The sequence below is a fragment of the Alosa sapidissima genome, chromosome 20 (genome assembly GCF_018492685.1).
Source record: "Alosa sapidissima isolate fAloSap1 chromosome 20, fAloSap1.pri, whole genome shotgun sequence".
In the NCBI taxonomy this organism is placed as follows: domain Eukaryota; kingdom Metazoa; phylum Chordata; class Actinopteri; order Clupeiformes; family Clupeidae; genus Alosa; species Alosa sapidissima.
Genome location: NC_055976.1, coordinates 13,549,051 through 13,555,687, shown reverse-complemented (window position 1 = coordinate 13,555,687; position 6,637 = coordinate 13,549,051).

Here is a 6,637-nt window from a genome sequence, read left to right as displayed (position 1 = left end):
GGCCCCCGGGTTTACAGACAAAGGCCACCCAGCAAAATAGCCTAGTGGACGGCAAGAACACGAATCAAATCAATGGTTGTAATGGGACATATCGCACAGCTAGGAGATTATAGTGAGATGCCCTTCCACGACTGTTGGCTTATTGTTTGGAATATAACAACATCCCATGTTCTTGCATAGATATATTTTGGTTTGTTTTCTTTGTGTTTCGGGAGTATTTCAAACACAATTGCATGGTTATCTCGTCAGTGTATGAAGCACAGCAGCGGCGCTCCGCACACGCACAGCACTGCGCGTAGGGCACCAAGTGCCTAACCTGACTCTCGCCAGATGAATTTCGTTCCGCCTTGCTCCACTCATCCATCTGGGATCAATCCATTGAAGTGTTGCTCCCTCTCCTCCCAGTGGTCTGTTCGATTATGCCTCAATCCCAAATTTGGCAGACACCTTAGACATGGCCTCGAAAAGGCACTAAGAGTTGGGGGTGGAAAAAAGGAAAAAGAAGAGACAGCGGGATGATGCTGCACATCACTTGCAGTTAAGACAATGTTTTAAATAAAAAATCATTTTTAGTTTTGTAGCCCTTGCGTGTATGCATGTCTGCTTATGCCAGGTAATACTACTACCGTCAATAAACTTTGTGCTCCCACTAGCCATGTTCAAGTATAAGTATATATAATCTTTTGATCCCGTGAGGGAAATTTGGTCTCTGCATTTATCCCAATCGGTGAATTAGTGAAACACACTCAGCACACAGTGAACACACAGTGAGGTGAAGCACACACTAATCCCGGCGCAGTGAGTTGCCTGCAACAACAGTGGCACTCGGGCAGCAGTGAGGGGTTAGGTGCCTTGCTCAAGAGCACTTCAGCCATGCCTACTGGTCGGGGTTCGAACCGGCAACCCTTCAGTTACAAGTCCGAAGTGCTAACCAGTAGGCCACGGCTGCCGGTTGTTCATGTTCAAGTGTTACGTTGCAAATTATTGATGCTGGCTAGCTAGTTATTTTACGTTGTGGGTATATGGATTATGGGTTATTGAATGCAATTCAACACTCTGCTCTGTTAACGTTAGCAATCGGTGCATTCCTTCCTCAGGTTGCTAGCTACCAATGCTATTTCTGATTATGCTTAAACTGGGCTTGCTATTTCTTTTAGCCATCAGAGATATAGTCAGGTAACATTAGCCTAGTTTGCTTTGCATTTCAGGAGTGGGAAACGGCTCTTGCTAAGGTGAACGTTGGAAAAACCCTGCAACTGAACGTGATATGATTTTTCCAAATTAGACAGCTTTAGATAAGTTTAGTTGTTGTTCTATGCGGTCATTTTCAAGAGGTTCATAGGCCAAGGGAAGGGTGACATCTGTTGGTGAAACTGCAATTAGAAAAAAAAAACTAAGACATTCTGAATGGTTGTTATTCCTTTGGTGGTGGTTGGTTGGTTGGTGGGGGGGGGGGGGGGGCACCACCAAGCATTTGTGCTTAGTGCACCCAAATGGCTAGCGCCGACCCTGAATATTGGCTACTTGTGGAAAGAGGACACTGTAAACATAGCATTAACATAATAAATAATTAATAATTATATAATAATAATAAATAATAATAATAAAAACAGATTATCTTTCATTATTGAGGAGTTTTCTTTAGCCTACTAAAATTAAGAGAATAAATCTGTAGGCCTACACAGATGGATCCTTGAGCACAGTTGGCATAGGCCTAGTCAGTAGTTCCATTAACAGACAGTGAGAGGCAGCAATGCACTGCAAATGCACCCATCCTGTCTCAAATAAAAAGAGGCCTTGCGCTGATCCTCAATTTGGTTTGCATCCTCAATTCTTATCTTGCTGTAAAATAAGGAGCCATGTGCATTGAGTTATCAAGCTATTTTCTTGACATAGACAACGTATAACCAATTCATTCAATTCGTTTCATTTATTCAAAGGGCAAAATCCACACGGGTCATTCCACGTCAGTTCAACCAGGGCCCACGCACTTAGGTCTCAAAACATTTTGAAAAAATTACCAGGTGTACCTATGTTACCCAGAAGACACACTGTAAAATTACTCTTATGTAAGATAAATACTTTCCAAGATACAGCCAGTTTCACAGGGGGAGGGGGTGTCGATTTTGTTCGGCCTCTTTTTTTTGTCAAAGTTCACAAGCCCACAGCGCAAGAACTAAATCATGTAGGAGGCTCAAATTTTGAATGCTGGTACATAAATAGTATGTAGCAAAATAGTCACGTTTGGTCTGGATAATCCTGCATGGTCATAGTTGTCCCTCAAAGTTGATTCAATTTTTTTTGGAGTTTTTGGCTGGGCTCTGTTTAAGCCTTCAGAAGACATATTTGTACTCAACATAGGCTCTTGATTTATTTTCCTTACTGAGATAAGTAGAAACACTCACAAAAAGCAATGAACAGAAAATAAATCCCTTCAGGGTCTGAACAGCAGACCTCACAAGTATGAAAAATCATTTTGGTTATCATTTATTTTCAGAGCACCCAAACACCTTGTGGGAATATAGAAAGATTTTTTAAATATGTTTTTCTTTATTCTCCATGATCCCTTCTTTTTGAAAACACCAATTTGACTTGTCTTATGCAAATCTTTCTTTTTTATTTTCCACCCTGAACATGGGCAAAATGCCCCATTGACATCAATATGTTTTATATAGAGTCACCACACTGCCACCTGTGGTTATATAGAGTAACCTGTGGTAGCTCTATACAAAACATATTGATGTCAATGGTGCATTTTGCCCATGTTCAGGGTGGAAAGTGAAAAAGAAAGATTTGCATAAGACAAGTCAAATTGGTGTTTTTAAAAAGAAAAGATCATAGAGAATAAAGAAAAAAATATTTTAAAAAATCTTTGTATATTCCCACAAGGTGTTTGGGTGCTCTGAAAATGAGAACCAAAATGATTTTTTAGACTTGTGAGGTCTGCTGTTCAGACCCTGAAGGGATTTATTTTCTGTTCATTGTTTTTTGTGAGAGTGTTTCTACTTATCTCAGTAAGGAAAATAAATCAAGAGCCTATGTTGAGTACAAAAGGGCCAGGGAAGTAACACAGTCTATTGTTAACAGTTTTAACAGGGCAATTAGGCTTGATGTGGCCGGACTGACCACAGCCGTGACATATAGTGACGTATATACCTTGTACATACTAGCTGGAGGTGTACTAACAGACTGCTCACTGGGGCTAGGTCTATAGGGGCTGTTGGAGGGCCTGAACACACGACTAGTACCACCCACAGACTTACTGGCTGAAGTCCTCTGTGGTTCCTGCTGGACTGGGTATAGGTCTTCTGATCGTGTCGTGTGGACCCAACTGGTACCACCGTCTGGACGGTCTGGCGGCCACAAAAGTCTCCACCAGGTCTGCAGCTTCGGCTGAGGAGGATGGGGTGTGCTCCTTCACCCATACCTGCAGGTCGTGGTTGAGCATCCCCAGGAACTGCTCCAGGATGATCTGGTCACAGATCTGGTCCTTCGTCCTCGTCTCAGGTTCGAGCCACTTCTCCAGGAGATCTTTGAGCCTATCGTGAAGCTCCCTCGCCGTCTCACCATCCCGGATGGTCTTGGAGCGGAACCTCAGGCGATACGTCTCCGGTCTGATCTCAAATTTACGAAGAAGGGCCTGCTTCACCTTGACGTAGTCCTGTGTGTCTTCTGAATTCATGGCAACAAAAGCTGCTCTGGCCTTCCCTCTGAGCAAGGGCATGAGAGACAAAGCCCAGGCATCAAAAGGCCACTGACAGGCTGTTGCAAGTCTTTCAAATGTGGTAAGATAATGTTCAATATCTTCATCTTCTTCATACGCCGCCATTCTTGGAGGTTTCCACCCTGGCGGGTGATTGGTGGGTAGGCCCAGGCCGAAAGATGTGGAGTCCAGGGAACTGTGAAGTCTGGGCGCCGGAACTGTACCTTGTCCATAGTGGGGCTGTGGCGTCGGTATATCCAAAGAGGGACCATGGAGAAGCAGGCCCTGAGCTGAAGAGAGGCGGGAGTTGAGCGGGTTGTCCTGCTGTAGGTCGGCCATTGGCTGTCGTGCTGCCTGCGCGGGAGCCGGTCCATCTCTCACCACTCTCTGAAGCTGCTGGAACTGATGCTCCATTGCCTTCCACCTCTGGTCTTGTCGCTGCGCCTCGGCGTTCAACTGGTCCTGCTGGCGCCGCTGCGACTCGGCCACAGCCTTCATGAGGCGTTCAACACGGTCCATGCGGTCTTCCACCACTGGAGTAGGGGCTCTGGATGCAGCGGACCTTGGCCTCGTCCCTAGATCTTTCGACGGGCCTCCTCCAGGGGGCACTGAACCCCCTCTCGGATCCATACTCACTGAGAGCTGCTCGTGGCCACTGGTTTCCCTTATGCGCTGCCACCAAATGTTAAGGGTAAGTGTGTCGAGGCGGGATGAGCAAAAAGGTGGAACACTCTCAGGAAGGACTCAAGGTGTATTTTGTGGAAGATGGGAATTTTATTTGTGGAAGATGGGAATTTTATTTTTCCTAAAATAAGGCCCGTAGGCAATTAATTAATCATTAAATAATAACAAAGCAAAAAAATAAAAATAAGAAAAACAAAAACTTTTTCAATAAAGAAAATAAACTGACATGATAGTCAAAAGATGTCTAGACAATAATAACAATGACTTTGCACCAGTCAGCATTACCTTAGGTTAGAGAGCTACAAGACACACGTCTGTCCATGACCTGCTCTCCCTACCAACTCACTGGGGAGGCTTAAATTAGGCCCAAGTGCCTCTCTAAATTGGATCATACCAACACGGTCAAAAGTACAGGGGGTATCACTGGTGAGCTAACAACAAATGAGCTAAAACTGCTAGAAAACACTCCAAATATCTGGACAATTATATGTGACATATTTTAAACATCTTACTTCAAGTTGGCATAGCCAACATTCTTTTAACAGCCTATACAAATTAATTTATTAAAACACGGGTTCACTTCCGGTGAACCCGGAAGTCAACGCATTAATAAACCCGGAACTTGGCACGGGGAATCTCTTACTCAAACAAACAGAAGACGAGACGCTGAACGCTGGTGAGACAAACATTTTGCAAGGTGACTTTTCTGCCGTATGATTTTAACTTAAAATAAACACAACATTGGTGTGACAAGACAAGTTTGACGAGTGCTTATTTTAACGTAAATGACAATGAGTGGAAATGTATGATTTTAAACTGTAAAGAGTTGTAATGGATAAAAGTAGCCTAGGCAAATTCACCGTTGTGTAGAATGTTTAAGACGTCTAAATAACAGCAACGGGAATTACTGAAATTGTATGATGAATGACATGGTTAACAGATATGAAACACATCTGCAGATGAATGGCATGGAAGACAGACATAACAAACACGTAAGCTGACGTTCACGCTCAGTCTCTGTTAACGTAAGCAGCGTGTCGCTGCAGTGGCGGTAGCTATGCGCCCCGTCACTCTCTACATCCGATTAGCTAACTAAGAAGAGTGATGTTCCCTGTGCTTGGACTAAGGAGGCAAACAAGGCATTCAAGGAGATAAAGCAACATTTTTCCTCTGCCCCCATTCTGACGCTTCCCGATCCAGCTTTGCCATTCATTGTTGAGGTGGACGCATCAGATGTGGGGATAGGTGTTGTCCTTTCCAATGCTCATCAGATGGAAAACTGCATCCCTGTGCCTTCATGTCCCACCGTATGACTGATACCGAAACCAGGTATGATGAGATAGAGAGCTATTGGCAGTTAAGCATGCCCTAGAAGAATGGAGGCCTAGGGGGCCCAGCATGCATTTCTAGTATGGACTGACCACAAAAACTTAGAATACCAACAGGCCAAATGCCTGAACCCCCTGGGCCCGGTGGGCACTGTTCTTCACTCGTTCTGATTTCACACACTCATATCGTCCTGGAACCAAAAACAAGAAGCCTGACGCACTCGCTAGGAAATTCTTTCCCTCGATGCAGCCGATGTGGTGCACCAGGGCCCACTTCCACACCCCTGATATGAGCCCCTTCCCGTCTGTATTTGGGCTCATCGCGAAACATCGTAAATAAGCTGTGATTACGTCGGCAGTTGTCAGATATCAATATTTTTTCCTCACACTACAGTAGTTTTCTTAGGGATTGACAGCCATTTATACCACTCTGATGCCCTATAACTATTAGTCATAGTGACCTTATTATTTGCATTGTGTTTACATTCAGATATTACAACATAGGCTACAATATGAGTTAAAAGTAAAAAATACCTGCAACTTAGTACATTTCTTTATTTATTTCTTTATCCATTTTTACAAAGGAACAAGGCCTGCTGGGAATTCCTGTCATTCGTGATTACACTATGTTGTGAGGCTACTTATGGATGTGTTGTAGCTTAGTTATAATAATCAGCAATGCAATCAGCAATTAGTAAGTATAAAAGTGGCACACAGAAGAGAAAAGAGAGGCGAGAACTGGAGAAGGCTAAATACAAATGAATGAATTGAGAATGAATGAAATGAAATGATTGAGTAGATTGGCCATAGGCCTACTCTCCATAGAGAACAACAGAGCCAGGCAGTTGGGTTTCAACGATATATCATCAATGACTTTGCTGAACAGAAGGCCTGTAGAGTGAACTTCTAATGGGTGAGTTAC